This window comes from Bufo bufo, chromosome 2 (genome assembly GCF_905171765.1).
Source record: "Bufo bufo chromosome 2, aBufBuf1.1, whole genome shotgun sequence".
In the NCBI taxonomy this organism is placed as follows: Eukaryota; Metazoa; Chordata; class Amphibia; order Anura; family Bufonidae; genus Bufo; species Bufo bufo.
The window spans coordinates 547753743-547770399 of record NC_053390.1 but is presented as its reverse complement, the minus strand read 5'-3'; the positions used below and the strand labels follow the sequence as shown (position 1 = coordinate 547770399).

At 45.8% G+C, this 16657-nt stretch overlaps 1 long non-coding RNA gene across 1 annotated transcript in view; it reads right to left on the bottom strand.

Annotated features, from left to right (window-relative positions):
- Positions 1–5346: 5346 nt before the first annotated feature.
- LOC120989760 overlaps positions 5347–16657 on the bottom strand; it is a 31725-nt gene continuing 20414 nt past the window's right edge. The window contains exons 2-3 of the long non-coding RNA XR_005776315.1: positions 7280–7405; positions 5347–5534 (exon numbers count right to left, since the gene is read on the bottom strand). This is a non-coding gene — a long non-coding RNA (uncharacterized LOC120989760). The remainder of the gene's footprint in view (positions 5535–7279; positions 7406–16657) is intronic.

Here is a 16657-nt window from a genome sequence, read left to right as displayed (position 1 = left end):
TATGAATGCTGTAGGCAGTTGAATAGGAAACCATACGAATAGGTTTACACTCCTAGCAGTCAAACTGGGACAGCATGCAATAAATCCTCCCTCAAGAATGAGACGACACTTCACCTTGAGGGTTAAAACAGGAACTCCTTTATTTTAACACAAGCATTGATTTATACACATCTTCCAACAAGGTTACCACCCACAGGGCTCTGCAAAAACAGCCAATCATATGTATCTACAGTATTTAAACCTTCCCAGCAATTGTACACAAAATCCCCTTCCCTCTGTCTGTAACGCAATAAACAAAACACAATGAGCATTGTCTGAGATGTAATTAACCAACACAATAAGCATTGTCTGAGACGCAATCCACAAAATACAATTACCAAACGTAATGGACTAACTTGAACCCTGGCATACACATATACAATTTAATCGAACACATAATAACATACATAATATTTAAGACAGCCTGAATGCAATCTGCTACACAGTCTTAAAGGGGCATTGTTCCTAAAAGTCATAACATGTCCACGGATGGCCATTAAAGGGCCAGTAGCAGCAATATAAAATACCACATGCCCAAATATTGCATTCAAACGTACCAATTTACCAGGGGCCATAGTCAGCAGGTAGGAGGCGGGCAGCCAGGCCTCTCCAATGCCCAGTGGCGAGGCGGGTTCCGCCACATTTCTCCCCTTTCCCATTGAGACTATCCAGACTCCAGACCTCCAGGCGGTCTGGGGCTCTGATAGTCAGCCGGCCTTTCTCAAAGGGTTTAGTTGTCCCTATGGCCCCCTGCCGCTTGTGCCCAGTTGTAGATCCATGGCTTGGGGGGAAGGTAACCAGCATGCCCTCTCCCCTGGTTGAACAAAGCTGTTGCTGGGGGGAAGGGGTAACAAACTCCTCTCCCTTACACACTTTCAGCCGCTGGGGAGAGGGGGTACAAGCTAGTCCTGTAACAAGGGGGTCGGTGGAGCAGAGGCTAGCGGCGCTCTGCCCGGATGCCAGCTCTTCTGCTGGAGGGACTGGAGTACAGTCCTGCTGGGTAGTAAGGGGACAAGTAGGGCAGAGGCCAGCGGCGCTCTGCCCAGATGCCAGCTCTTCTGCTGGGAGGGGGCCAGAGGGGGCTAACGACTCCTTTACTGACCCCAGTACCTGGTTTGGAGTTGGCTGTGGAGGGGAGCGGTTGCTTACCTCCTCCTCCTGGTACTGCTGCCGCTGTGGAGTGAGACCGGCTGTCTCCCCTCCCTGTAAAGCACACTGCTGCTGGGGAGTGAGACCGGCTGTCTCTACTCCCTGTAAAGCACACTGCCGCTGTGGAGTGAGACCGGCTGTCTCCCCTCCCTGTAAAGCACACTGCCGCTGTGGAGTGAGACCGGCTGTCTCCACTCCCTGTAGTTCACACTGCCGCTGGGGAGTGAGACCGGCTGTCTCCCCTCCCTGTAAAGCACACTGCCGCTGTGGAGTGAGACCGGCTGTCTCCACTCCCTGTAGTTCACACTGCCGCTGGGGAGTGAAACCGGCTGTCTCCCCTCCCTGTAAAGCACTCTGCCGCTGGGAAGGAAGGATGATACACTTCTCTCCCTGTATTAACCCCATCTGGAGTTGGAGATCTGGGCCGGCTGCCCAGTATCTCTGTAGGGCCGGTAGAGAGATCTCGGTCCCATCTCCACCTGCCATCTGTGGGTCTTCCCAGGACCAGTCGATAAGGTCCCTCATTTCTGGGGCTGGTTGGGGAGTAGGAGGTACCGAATGCAGGTCTCCTGATGACGGGCTTAGTTGTTGGGGAGGGGGAACGAAACTCAACGCTCCCAATGGTGTACAGTCCATAAGCCCCATCAGGTTAGAGACAGGCGGTGTCACTTGATCATATAAGTCTGCATAATTCTGCTCGATCTCCCACTGCTCTGGTGGTACTTGCAGGGTATAGGGTGACTGACTGGAGCTGACCAGGTGCTGGTAATCCTTCTCCAGTTCCCATTCCTGGACAGCCAGTTAAATCAGGTCTGGCCTTAGGTCTTCGGCCATAGGGAGATCCAGCACGGCCTCTCTGTAGTCAAGTATGTCCCAAAGCCGTGACTCTGCCGCACTCCCAAATTCCGGTTCTGCAAAGGCCCCCCATAATAAGCCAGGGCCATTATAATCCTTGCCCTCGGGTTTGTCAAATTTGGCCATTCTGGGAACCCGCTGAACCGCGTACCAACGTAGCGCTTGGTATGCATCATCGAGACCCAGTTCCCTCCATGCCAGTGAATCAAGTTGCCTCACCAATTCCTCCTGGGCCTGTTCTCCCAGCACAGGTATCCGTAGGGCCACTCTGGCTTGTAACCGCTGCTCGTTGCTGGGAAGACGCTCACCTCGCCAACGCTGGACACCTTCTAGGGTTTCTTCCCACATCTCTTGTCTGGCGCTCTCTCTGCAGTCCAACCTGGTTGCATCTCCTATTGGCTTGACCAGTGGTGCTAAGAGGTTCTGTAACCTCCGCTTACATTCCTTTTCTACCTCGAGCGTTGTCCAGGGACTCGCTGGTTCTATGCCGCTCCATAATAATTCCTGTGTCTCCAGGGTGTTGTTCCTCTCACACCAGGACGCCATCCCACTGCTTGCCACCAATGTAACGGATCACCTGGCACCCCGACTGAGTACCTCCGTTGACAGTTGCTCCTAGCGTTTTCCAAGCACTCTGGCAGACACCACAATCACCGAACCGAAGAAGCATATAAATACTCTTCAAGCATATGAATGCTGTAGGCAGTTGAATAGGAAACCATACGAATAGGTTTACACTCCTAGCAGTCAAACTGGTACAGCATGCAATAAATCCTCCCCCAAGAATGAGACGACACTTCACCTTGAGGGTTAAAACAGGAACTCCTTTATTTTAACACAAGCATTGATTTATACACATCTTCCAACAAGGTTACCACCCACAGGGCTCTGCAAAAACAGCCAATCATATGTATCTACAGTATTTAAACCTTCCCAGCAATTGTACACAAAATCCCCTTCCCTCTGTCTGTAACGCAATAAACAAAACACAATGAGCATTGTCTGAGATGTAATTAACCAACACAATAAGCATTGTCTGAGACGCAATCCACAAAATACAATTACCAAACGTAATGGACTAACTTGAACCCTGGCATACACATATACAATTTAACCGAACACATAATGACAGCCTGAATGCAATCTGCTACACAGTCTTAAAGGGGCATTGTTCCTAAAAGTCATAACATGTCCACGGATGGCCATTAAAGGGCCAGTAGCAGCAATATAAAATACCACATGCCCAAATATTGCATTCAAACGTACCAATTTACCAGGGGCCATAGTCAGCATGTAGAAGGCGGGCAGCCAGGCCTCTCCAATGCCCAGTGGCGAGGCGGGTTACGCCACACCAGGCTTCCGTACTGTTACAAACTTGATGTTGTGGCCTTTGACTTAAAGTTTTGAATCAAAGGGCACAGCGTCAAGTCTGCAACATGACGGAAGTCTAGCAAATCAAATGTCAGGCTTCCCTGGCAGGCTGTAGTGCTAAGAGCTTGTGTAGTAGAAGCCTGGTATTTGATTTATCAGGCTTCTGTCATGTATGGTACAGCTGTGTCCTTTGACCGCAGGGCACAACCTGTGCATATTTATTTTACAGAAGACTGGCAAATCAAATGCCAGGTTTCTACTCATACTGAATGACTGCAGGTATGGCCAGGCCGACCCACAAGAATTTTATAGGCTTGCAGCCTGGCCCAGGAGCCCCCCTAGGTCGTGGCTATCTTTATTAACTTAACCCCTTTACAAATGTCTTTTCCATATGACAATACATCAAAAAAATACAACTCCTATCATGCCCTAAAAGAGAGTTGTAGTTTTGAAAAAGCCAGAGAGCCACAAGTTGGGGAATACTGAGTATAGTAGAGTATTACCAAGACTACAAAAAGTCACGAGTCACTAGTAGACATGCTTCAGTGTCTGATTAACCCCCCAACAGCACTAAAAGTGTTAAGGTATGTTAAGACAAATTTTTACACATATATAACCATACATATCACCATTATACTGTTACTGATCAAATCCTGTATACTGAGACCAATGTTACCATTAATAACAGTATACAAGAAGAAATATCACCATACATATTACCATCATACTGTTACTGACCAAATCCTGTACACTGACCATTATTTCCAATAATACCAGTATACAAGGTATACCGGTTCACTAGGACCACTACAATTACTCCCGCATAGTGACTGGATACCACCACCACACTGTAACTAAATAAAATCCACTGAACAAAGACCAATATGACCATATAGTGGAAAATACTAGCACTACACAGATTCTGCAAACCATAAGTGATTAAAAGTGCATATTTATTGACTCACAGGGCGAATTCTCAGAGTGAATCAAAGGTGACGTCTTCTTTGATTGGAATCGGTCTCTTGTTCTGGCCACCACTCGTCTCCGCAGAATCTGCAAGACAAATATTTTAGGCTTCTCATTCCTTTGACTTAAAGTTTTGAATCAAAGGGCACAGCGTCAAGTCTGCAACATGACGGAAGTCTGGCAAATCAAATGTCAGGCTTCCCTGGCAGGCTGTAGTGCTAAGAGCTTGTGTAGTAGAAGCCTGGTATTTGATTTATCAGGCTTCTGTCATGTATGGTACAGCTGTGTCCTTTGACCGCAGGGCACAACCTGTGCATATTTATTTTACAGAAGACTGGCAAATCAAATGCCAGGTTTCTACTCATACTGAATGACTGCAGGTATGGCCAGGCCGACCCACAAGAATTTTATAGGCTTGCAGCCTGGCCCAGGAGCCCCCCTAGGTCGTGGCTATCTTTATTAACTTAACCCCTTTACAAATGTCTTTTCCATATGACAATACATCAAAAAAATACAACTCCTATCATGCCCTAAAAGAGAGTTGTAGTTTTGAAAAAGCCAGAGAGCCACAAGTTGGGGAATACTGAGTATAGTAGAGTATTACCAAGACTACAAAAAGTCACGAGTCACTAGTAGACATGCTTCAGTGTCTGATTAACCCCCCAACAGCACTAAAAGTGTTAAGGTATGTTAAGACAAATTTTTACACATATATAACCATACATATCACCATTATACTGTTACTGATCAAATCCTGTATACTGAGACCAATGTTACCATTAATAACAGTATACAAGAAGAAATATCACCATACATATTACCATCATACTGTTACTGACCAAATCCTGTACACTGACCATTATCTCCAATAATACCACTATACAAGGTATACCGGTTCACTAGGACCACTACAATTACTCCCGCATAGTGACTGGATACCACCACCACACTGTAACTAAATAAAATCCACTGAACAAAGACCAATATGACCATATAGTGGAAAATACTAGCACTACACAGATTCTGCAAACCATAAGTGATTAAAAGTGCATATTTATTGACTCACAGGGCGAATTCTCAGAGTGAATCAAAGGTGACGTCTTCTTTGATTGGAATCGGTCTCTTGTTCTGGCCACCACTCGTCTCCGCAGAATCTGCAAGACAAATATTTTAGGCTTCTCATTCCAGCACCATCCCCACCTCTTTACAAACTCCCAATGTGTATTGCCCCACACAGTAATAGAGCCCACTATTTGTCCATACAATGCGACACAGAGAAGGGGAGTCTGTACTATATGACAGCACAGATGGGGGAGCCTGTACTATTTGGTGGCACAGAGGGGGGAGCTTGTACTATATGGCGGCAGAAGTGTGAGCCTGTACTATATAACGGCACAGAGGGGGGCCTGTACTATATGGAGGGACAGAGTCTTTAATGGACCATGCTGGTATAACCTGGGTACCTCCTGTATATAATGATATATGTACAGTTGGTATAACCTGGGTATCTGCTGTATATAATTATATATGTACAGCTGGAAGAAGTTATACATCTTCTTGTATATAGTGATATGGACCATGTTGGTATAACCTGGGTATCTCCTGTATATAATTATATATGTAGAGCTGGTATAAGTTATACACTCACCTAAAGAATTATTAGGAACACCTGTTCTATTTCTCATTAATGCAATTCTCTAGTCAACCAATCACATGGCAGTTGCTTCAATGCATTTAGGGGGGTGCTCCTGGTCCAGACAATCTCCTGAACTCCAAACGGAATGTCAGAATGGGAAAGAAAGGTGATTTAAGCAATTTTGAGCGTGGCATGGTTGTGGTGCCAGACGGGCCAGTCTGAGTATTTCACAATCTGCTCAGTTACTGGGATTTTCACGCACAACCATTTCTAGGGTTTACAAAGAATGGTGTGAAAAGGGAAAAACATCCAGTATGCGGCAGTCCTGTGGGAAAAAATGCCTTGTGGATGCTAGAGGTCAGAGGAGAATGGGCCGACTGATTTAAGCTGATAGAAGAGCAACGTTAACTGAAATAACCACTCGTTACAACCGAGGTATGCAGCAAAGCATTTGTGAAGCCACAACACGCACAACCTTGAGGCGGATGGGCTACAACAGCAGAAGACCCCACCGGGTACCACTCATCTCCACTACAAATAGGAAAAAGAGGCTACAATTTGCACGAGCTCACCAAAATTGGACTGTTGAAGACTGGAAAAATGTTGCCTGGTCTGATGAGTCTCGATTTCTGTTGAGACATTCAAATGGTAGAGTCCGAATTAGGCGTAAACAGAATGAGAACATGTATCCATCCTCTGATGGCTACTTCCAGCAGGATAATGCACCATGTCACAAAGCTCGAATCATTTCAAATTGGTTTCTTGAACATGACAATGAGTTCACTGTACTAAAATGGCCCCCACAGTCACCAGATCTCAACCCAATAGAGCATCTTTGGGATGTGGTGGAACGGGAGCTTCGTGCCCTGGATGTGCATCCTTTAAATCTCCATCAACTGCAAGATGCTATCCTATCAATATGGGCCAACATTTCTAAAGAATGCTATCAGCACCTTGTTAAAATCAATGCCACGTAGAATTAAGGCAGTTCTGAAGGCAAAAGGGGGTCCAACACCGTATTAGTATGGTGTTCCTAATAATTCTTTAGGTGAGTGTGCATCTTCTTGTATACCGTTTTAATCACTGGAAAAAATTTGCCTACTTAAAACTTAACTTTTATAATTACCTTCTAAAAATATGTCCCACAAAATGATAATTCACATAAATGACTGCATAGGTTATCTGGAAAATTATATAGATACAAGGAACCACATTCAACATACAACAGATGTAATTCTTGACACTGTATTTTTAGCCACTCACGGTTATGATGAAAATTATGTTCAAGCTGATGTGGTGGCTCTGGGTCTTGAAAATAGAGGCGTCTTTGGCGGTAATTCCATTTGGGTTTTTCACCTTGTCTGTGGAACTTGATTGCTAGATCATCCGCTATAGATAGGGTCCAAAAGGTATTAGATGTGGAGGTATTTCCAAAATATCAGTAACCCCTCTTTAGGAAATGTTGGTAGGGGATGGGAGAATTGTCCCTACTTGGTCTGTTTGGCCCTACCTAAAAGCGGAGAAATCTCCTGCCTAGATGCGGAAGAATCACCCCCAAGGGAGCGACCCCACTTATCGATGGCTGACCGTAGCAGTAACTAGCCCTATATAGATACTCCCAGGTGATGCCTATATTTTCCAGATATACCATCTCTTCCCAACGCGTTTCCTCTGTCAGAATATAAGACAGATTCATCAGGGGATAAAAGGTGATATAGTTACAGCTTAATAGCTGTTGAGCTTGATAGCTGCAAGTTATGTACCGGCTGGATATATGCAGTCCAGATAAGTATCTGGAACCTGCTCTCTAATATGCCCATTTTAATCAGATAAAAGTTTTTACACATGTTTTACTTACGCTTTTCCATGGCGTGCGTTCCACCTCGGTGCGGCTGTGCCGGAAATAACTGTCAGGCGCATGCGCTAGTATCCACAGTGGAACGCAAATACGTCATTGTGTGCGCACGGAAGTGCAACTGTGGAGTGTGTCGGCGCATGCGCTCGTACCTATGGTGGAACGCAAGTGTCCTCAGTATTCTACCAGATGGTATGATGCATTAAAGCATCACTGCGCCGGCGCCAGAACTTTATCGGCGCCTGCGCAAATGAATCGGATAGTGTGCTTTATCGATCCCCAGGCGCAGAGAAACTCTATCTGTCAGCTGCCATAGTAGGATGCCATTTATTATAAAGGCTATCAATCGCCTGATTAACAGAATAAACTACAATTTAATACTATCTCCCATCCATTTGTATAAACAAAGGGTACATTTTATAATTGTCCCTTATAATGAAAGAATGGTAATTGATTTGTTGTGTAACAAAGATAAACTGCATAAGTGTCCATTCACACGTCAGTATATTTCTATATTCCGATGCGGTCTGTTTTTTGCGGATCCGTTGTTCCTGAAAATGTTTCCGTATGTCATCCGTTTTTTGCGAATCCGCAAAAAACGGAAACATGTATAAATTTCTATATGCAAATAAAGTTGTTAGGATTTCATTGAAAAACTGAAAACAAGTGAATAAAATCGGTAGTTAGTCTTACCGGTAATGTTCTTTCCAGGAGTCCAACATGACAGCACATGGGAGGATGTCCAATCCAATCTCTGTAGGGACAGGAAGTGAGACAGGTTATAAGCCCCCCCCTTCCCTCCAATCTCCAGTGTCTTTTAAATTACTACACCGGATGGATGCAACTCAATTTTATTTTTATTGTGATAAACAATGTTAACTTCACACTGAACCACATATTTAGGGAGGGAATTAGGAGTGCTGTCATGTTGGACTCTTGGAAAGAACGTTACCGGTAAGACTAACTACCGATTTCCAGGACGTCCCCCATGACAGCACATGGGAGAGTTACCAACTTAACCATCAGGGAGGGACCACAGCCTGTAGAACCTTTCGCCCAAAGGAAAGCTGACGATTGGACGCCAGGTTCAACCTGTAGTGTTTACAAAAGGTGTTATAACTTGTCCAGGTGGCTGCCTGACAAATCTGATCTATAGAGGCGTTCGCTTTCTCCGGCCCAGGAAGCTGCGACTGCTCTAGTGGAATGTGCTCTGATAGAAATAGGATAGGGACTATTCTGAAGGCGATATGCTTCCTCAATTGTTGACTTGATCCACTGTGTCAGAGTCCTCCTAGACACTTTCTTCCCTTTTCCTGCTCTACCGAACTGTACGAAAAGATTTGAGTCCTTTCTATCTGGTTCTGTTCGGCGAAGATATTCAAGGACTGCCCGACGGACGTCTAGGCAATGGAACTTCTCCTCTTCCGGATCTCTAGGAGAGGTGTAAAAAGAGGGTAAGAATATTTCTTGTTCTCTATGGAAGGTAGATACGACCTTTGGGAGGAATCCTGGGTCTAGCTGTAGAATTATTCGATCCGGGAAGACTCTTAAAAAAGGTTCCTTCATCGATAAGGCCTGAAGTTCACCAATTCTGCGTGCTGAAGTGATGGCTACTAAGAAGGCCGTCTTCCAGGAGAGTAGTTTTAACGGGATGGTGTCCAATGGTTCAAAGGGCACTTTACAGAGGGTATCTAGAACTACAGATAAGTCCCAAGGAGGGACAGTCTGTCTCAGAGTGGATTTTAGTCTGAGTGTAGCTTTTACAAACCTTTTTATCCAACGATGCTCTGCTAGAGGGTAGTCCAGAAAGGATGATAATGCTGCTATTTGCACCTTGATTGTGCTAGGACGTAGCCTTGGTCAAAGCCCCTCTGTAGGAAGTCAAGAATCTGAGCGATGGAAGGAGTTGATCTGGACGGATGTGTATCTTCCCGCCAGGAATTTAATTTGCTCCAGATCTTTTTATAAATAGCATTTGTCACAGGTTTCCTACTTTTTTATAACGTGGAGATCACTGCATGTGACAAGCCCTGCCTACTCAGCATTCTCCTTTCAGGATCCAGGCTTTCAGATTCCATTTCTCTAGATTCGGGTGGAGAAGGGACCCCTGAGTGAGAAGGTCTGGCCTCAGAGGGAGTGATATTGGTTCTTCCGTCTTTAGCCTGTCTAACAGGGGATACCAGCTCCTCTTCGGCCAAGCTGGACCTATGAAGATGAATTTCCCCGAACTCTCGCTGATCTTCCTCAAGGTGGCTGGGATTGGCGGGAAGACATAAGCTAGATCCATATCCCATGTTTTTGACATGGCATCTATCCCCAGAGGATCTCCGCTGGGATCCAGGGAAAAAAACTGAGACGCCTGGGCATTCTCTCTGGAGGCTAGAAGGTCCACCTGGGGGTACCCCCATTTCCTGCAGATCTGATGAAAGACCTGCCTGTTCAGCATCCATTCTCCTGGATGGAATCTTCTTCTGCTCAGGTAGTCTGCAGTAACGTTGTCCTTCCCTCTGATATGGAGGGCTGAGATAGATAGGACGCTTTCCTGTGCCCAAAGAAAGATCTTTTCTGCGACCTCCTGAAGCCCTGGGTTCTGAGTCCCCCCTTGATGTCTTATATAACAGACTGTAGTTATATTGTCTGATAGAATTTGTACGTGATTTCCTCTTAGGAGAAGTTCTGCTGCCTGGAGAGACTTTAGTACCTCCATTAGTTCCCTTACGTTTGAGGAACGCTGACTCTCTGCTAAGGACCATGAACCTTGAAAGAAATGGTCTTCTATGTGAGAACCCCAACCGGTCATGCTGGCATCGGTTACCACTGTCAAGCAAGGTCTTCTCAACCAGTGTACCCCTCCCTGCAGGTTGACGGGAGTTATCCACCAGTTCAAGGACTCCTTTATGGACATTGGAATCTTGATCTTCCTGTCTAGAGACCTCTGGTCTTTGTCCCACTTGGTAAGAACTAGACCTTGTAGAGGCCTCGAGTGGATCTGAGCCCACTGGACCATCTGAATACAGGATGTCATCAAGCCTAGTATCCGCATAGCCTCTCTGATGGAGCAGATGTTTCTTCTTTGGAAGGAGGATATTTCTTCTATAAATGCGTTGCGTTTTGATTCTGGACAAAAAGACATCTGTCTCTGGGAGTCCAGAAGGGTTCCTAGAAAGATCTTCCTTACGCTCATGCTGAGATCTGATTTCTCTAGGTTGATTATCCAGCCTAATTTTTGTAGAACCTCTGTAGATGGTTCTGTAGAAGGACCTCTGAGGATGCTGTTAGGAGGAAGTCGTCTAAGTATGGAATTATTGTTATTCTTTGTTGTCTCAGGAAAGCCATTATCTCTACTATTAATTTTGTGAAAATGCGTGGAGCACTTGAGATCCCGAATGGAAGACATTGGAACTGAAAGTGATGAATTATGCCGTCTAACATCACTACAAACCTGAGGAACTGGTGTTGGTTTGGATGTATGGGGACATGATAGTAGGCATCTTTGAGATCGATGGTGCACATTAATGCCCCTGCTGGAATCAGTGGAATTGTTGAACGTATTGACTCCATCTTGAACCTGAAATATCGAATCCATTTGTTCAGGCACTTCAGGTTTATAATAGTTCTCAGCGAACCGTCTGTTTTTTTTACCCAGAACAGCTTGGAGTAGTGGCCTCTGCCCTGTTGGGGCTTTGGAACCGGCACTATTGCTTCCATAGTGCAAAGCTTTTCCAAGTCCTGGACCATCAGATTTTTTAATGACGGAGACTGGGGTGTGGTAACACAAAATCTTTGAGGAGGAAGACGACTGAACTCTATCTGTCTGAAGTACCCAGGGGTTCTGAGTTACTAGAGACCATTGATGACTGAAGAACCGAAGTCTCCCCCCCACTGGTCTGGCGTCATTTGTTCTGGTAAGAGGAAGTGTTGGGTTTGAGAAGGAACCCCCCCCCCTTCCCACCTTTGGGGTAGCTCCACCTGCCCGACTTGCCTTTCCCTCTACCTGAAAAATACTGTGGCTGTCCCTGGCCTGGATTTTTCCGAAAGGACTGCGTTTTTTTTAGATTTCTCCTCTGGAAAACCTTTCTTCTTGTCCGCAGCACTTTCAAGGATTGTATCTAAGACTGGGCCAAACACATGTGAACCTGAGAAAGGGATCGAACAGAGCTTGTTTTTTGAAGCTATGTCCCCTGACCAACTTCTTAGCCAAAGGGCTCTCCTAGCTGTATTTGCCAGGGTGCTGTTTCTAGCCGAAATCCTAATAGATTCGGCCGAGGCGTCCGCCAGATAGGCCGTAGCCATCTTAAGAAGGGGAATGGATTCTACAGGGTGGGCCATTTATATGGATACACCTTAATAAAATGGGAATGGTTGGTGATATTAACTTCCTGTTTGTGGCACAATAGTATATGTGAGGGGGGAAACTTTTCAAGATGGGTGGTGACCATGGCGGCCATTTTGAAGTCGGCCATTTTGAATCCAACTTTTGTTTTTTCAATAGGAAGAGGGTCATTTGACACATCAAACTTATTGGGAATTTCACAAGAAAAACAATGGTGTGCTTGGTTTTAACGTAACTTTATTCTTTCATGAGTTATTTACAAGTTTCTGACCACTTACAAAATGTGTTCAATGTGCTGCCCATTGTGTTGGATTGTCAATGCAACCCTTTTCTCCCACTCTTCACACACTGATAGCAACACCGCAGGAGAAATGCTAGCACAGGCTTCCAGTATCCGTAGTTTCAGGTGCTGCACATCTCGTATCATCTGAAGGCAATCGTCTATGCTGTGAAGATACGAGATGTGCAGCACCTGAAACTACGGATACTGGAAGCCTGTGCTAGCATTTCTCCTGCGGTGTTGCTATCAGTGTGTGAAGAGTGGGAGAAGAGGGTTGCATTGACAATCCAACACAATGGGCAGCACATTGAACACATTTTATAAGTGGTCAGAAACTTGTAAATAACTCATGAAAGAATAAAGTTACGTTAAAACCAAGCACACCATTGTTTTTCTTGTGAAATTCCCAATAAGTTTGATGTGTCACATGACCCTCTTCCTATTAAAAAAACAAAAGTTGGATTCAAAATGGCCGACTTCAAAATGGCCGCCATAGTCACCACCCATCTTGAAAAGTTTCCCCCCTCACATATACTAATGTGCCACAAACAGGAAGTTAATATCACCAACCATTCCCATTTTATTAAGGTGTATCCATATAAATGGCCCACCCTGTAGTATGTCCTCCCTTGCGTTTTTATTTTAATCTGAGGTGGTTCTCCAGCTGATTGAGCCATAACCCCATAGACCTGGCTACCGAGGTGGCCGTAATATTGGTATTAATGAGTGCAGATGAACACTCCCAGGCTTTTTTAAGAAGACCCTCCGTCTTCCTATCCATAGGATCTCTTAAATTTGAGGAATCCTCAAAGGGAATGGAGGTCTTTCTTGTCACCTTAGCCACTTGAATGTCTATTTTAGGAACTTCATCCCATAATCTAGTATCCTCAGGATTAAATATCAGGCGATTTTTAAATTCCTTGGGTATAATTAATTTCTTTTCAGCCTCCTTCCATTCCTCCAGAATTATTTCCTTCAGATGGGAATTTACTGGGAATAGGCGAGTCTTTTTTGCCCCTAACCCCCCAAACATTTCATCCTGAATGGATAGGGGAGGGCTATCTTCCTCTATTTGCATGGTATCCCTAACCGCATGGAGGAGGGCATCTAGGTCTTCAGTAGAAAATAAAAATCTTCTAGTGTGATCCGAAGAACCTGAAGCGGAGGTGGTGAGTTCCTCAATCTCTCCGTCTGAGACTTCTTGATTATCAGAATCAGAGTCCTCCTGAGTCCTCCTTCTTTTTGAGGGAGGAGAGTCGGGCTGAGAAGGGGGTGGCGGAGGGTTTAGAGAAGAAACCGTAGCCTGCACCTCTTCACGAACAATGTTCCTAAGCTCTGTGAGAAAGAACGGCTGTTCCTCCTTCATTAACTTGGCAATGCAATCGACACACAACTGTTTTTTGTAGGATGTATGCATTTTTTCCCCACAAGTCGCACATTTTCTCGGTCTCTTTTTGGAATCCTGGAGGGCCGACTGCCCAGAACTCTTTTTATCCTAGGAAAAAATCTGAGAAAGGGTCGAGCTTAACTGACTGGGGGGAGTACACCAAGGAAATAGGGATAAGGACACTTACATGGGCTGCAGCAGAGGAGTCAGACACAATCTCAGATTTGGCTGACATCAGGGGCTCCATGGTGGCTAAGGAAACACACACAGCAGCTTAGTCTTCCCCACTGGGGCTTACCTTCCACCTCTGCTGCCGCGCTGCTCCTTTCTTATAAGGGTGACTCAACCCCCAAAGGGGGGGAGTCAACCCCTGAGCGTGAGACCGGGATTTCGGGTCTCTAGGGCTTGCACTGGGCGCCGCCATCTTGTTTCCGGATGACCCCGGAAGTGACTTCATAGTCGCGTCACGTGAGCCGCGTCGCAGGGCAGGAGCGCGCCGCTGAGCCCAGAGCTCCCGGAGGAGAAGCGGCTGCAGCTTCCCGGCTACCGCCGTCCCTGGTAGGCCGGGACAGAGCTAGAGAACCCCCGAAGGGGGAGCTAGCAGGGCCATGCGGGACGCCGCCCGACCTGGTACTGTGAGGAGAGTGTGGGACCCCCGACCAGACCTAGCCCCTGGTGCCTGGGTAAGCACCCTGAATCCGCTGGAAAAAAATCCTGTCTCAGCATCCTATCCCGGTAGGGTCAGGAAGACACTGGAGATTGGAGGGAAGGGGGGGGGCTTCTAACCTGTCTCACTTCCTGTCCCTACAGAGATTGGATTGGACATCCTCCCATGTGCTGTCATGGGGGACGTCCTGGAAAGTCAAGTTATGTGACAGCTCAGGCGCCATTTTCTTTGGTTCATCGTGTGGTAAAGAGCTCTGTGTGAAAATTTTGCTTTATATAGGCATTTTTTTCTTGCAAACTCTACTGCGATATCATGCCGAAGGATATAACTGGAGTTCTGTTCCATTGGGTCCTATTTCGGTTATTTGGACAGCAAGCAGCGATGTTGGAAGAAGAACCGGAGAGGAGGAGGAGAAGACAGTGGATTCATCCCATTGTCGCACAGTGACATCAGAAGGGAAAATTCCATACTATCTATAACGACCTGCGTCAGGACCCCTTCAAATTCCATAATTACTGCCGTATGTTCATGGAGTCATTTGATAACCTTTTGTCGTCTCTACATCCCGACCTTAACTTCATGGACACTAGCATGCGGTGCAGCATCTCTGCCGAACAAAGGCTTTTAGTCACGTTAAGGTAAGAAAAATTTATAATGTATATTTTTTTATGTTATTTTTGTAAAAATTCTATATTAAATACTTTTTTTTTTTTCACAGATTCCTTGCAACTGGAAATTCGTTTGCATCGCTGCACTTTGAGTTTTTGCTTGGGGGTCTCAACAATCTCTGGGATTGTCTGCCATACGTGTAAAGTCATATGGCAGCGACTCAGAGATGCGGTGATGCCCACCCCCAAGGCGGAAGACTGGCTTCGTATCGCCGAGGGATTTTACCAATCAGCGCAGTTTCCTAACTGCATTGGGGCACTGGACGGAAAACACATCCGTGTAAAGAAGCCGCCTCACTCAGGGTCCCGGTACTTTAATTACAAATTTTTTTTCCTGTAGTGCTGATGGCCTTGGTAGTAACTACAGGTTTGTAATTGTGGATATCGGGGCCTACGGGAGCACTTCTGACAGCCGCATCTTTAGTGTTTCCAAAATGGGTGAACGGCTTCGCGAAAACCAGCTTGCCCTGCCAGAGCCAAGAAGACTACCCGGATCTGCAGGTCCGCCAGCTCCATTTGTGATCGTGGCAGACGAAGGATTCGCATTGTCCCACCACCTGATGCGGCCCTTCCCTAGACGCGATCTGGATGACCGGAAGCGCATCTTCAACTATCGATTGACTCGCGCCCATCTGTATGTGGAGTGCGCTTTCGGAATACTGTCCAGTAAGTGGAGAGTATTCATGTCATCCATACAGATGAATCCGGACAATGCCACCCTGGTGATACAGGCTTGTGTACTGCTGCACAACTTCACCAGGATACATGATGCCTCCGCTGATGCAGATATTGGTCAAAATGTGACATCTTCTGTCATTTTTGATCAGAGCCGGACTGGAAGACCTGGAATGGCTCGGCTAGCTGTTCGGGAATTCTATGATGACTTTTTCTGCAGTCCAGAGGGGGCATTACCGTGGCAGTTGGAAACTGTAGGTCCAAATGGCCTCCAATTTAACATTGCATCACGAGCTAACTCTAAATTGTGGACGGTATCTATAGGTTCTTGAGGACCTGCAAATAGGTCCATGACAAGTGCCAAAGCAGAAAATCATCTAGCTTTTCGTTCTTCTGGTATTTTTTTTAATAATGGGGCCAAACTTTTTAGCATAATTTCATCAGTATTCTCACCACGACTCTGGTTTAGATACTCCAGAACCCTTGATTCAACAATTGTTCGAGTATCTAAAGCAGAATCGTGGGGAGGTGGACCCCTACGTCTACCAGAAGAACGACGCTGTGTATTTACCTGCTGTTCCACAGGAATATCTTGTGGCACACCCTCTGATACACCTTTGGTCTGCATATGTTCTTCTGAAGACTACTGGTGGAGGTGCACTAGGATTTTCAACAGAAGCCTGCACAGACGCTCCTGCAGCTTGACATGACGATTCTTCTGGATCATTGCTCAGGTTATCAACTGTCCTATAAATATATCAAAAAAATGATTATTA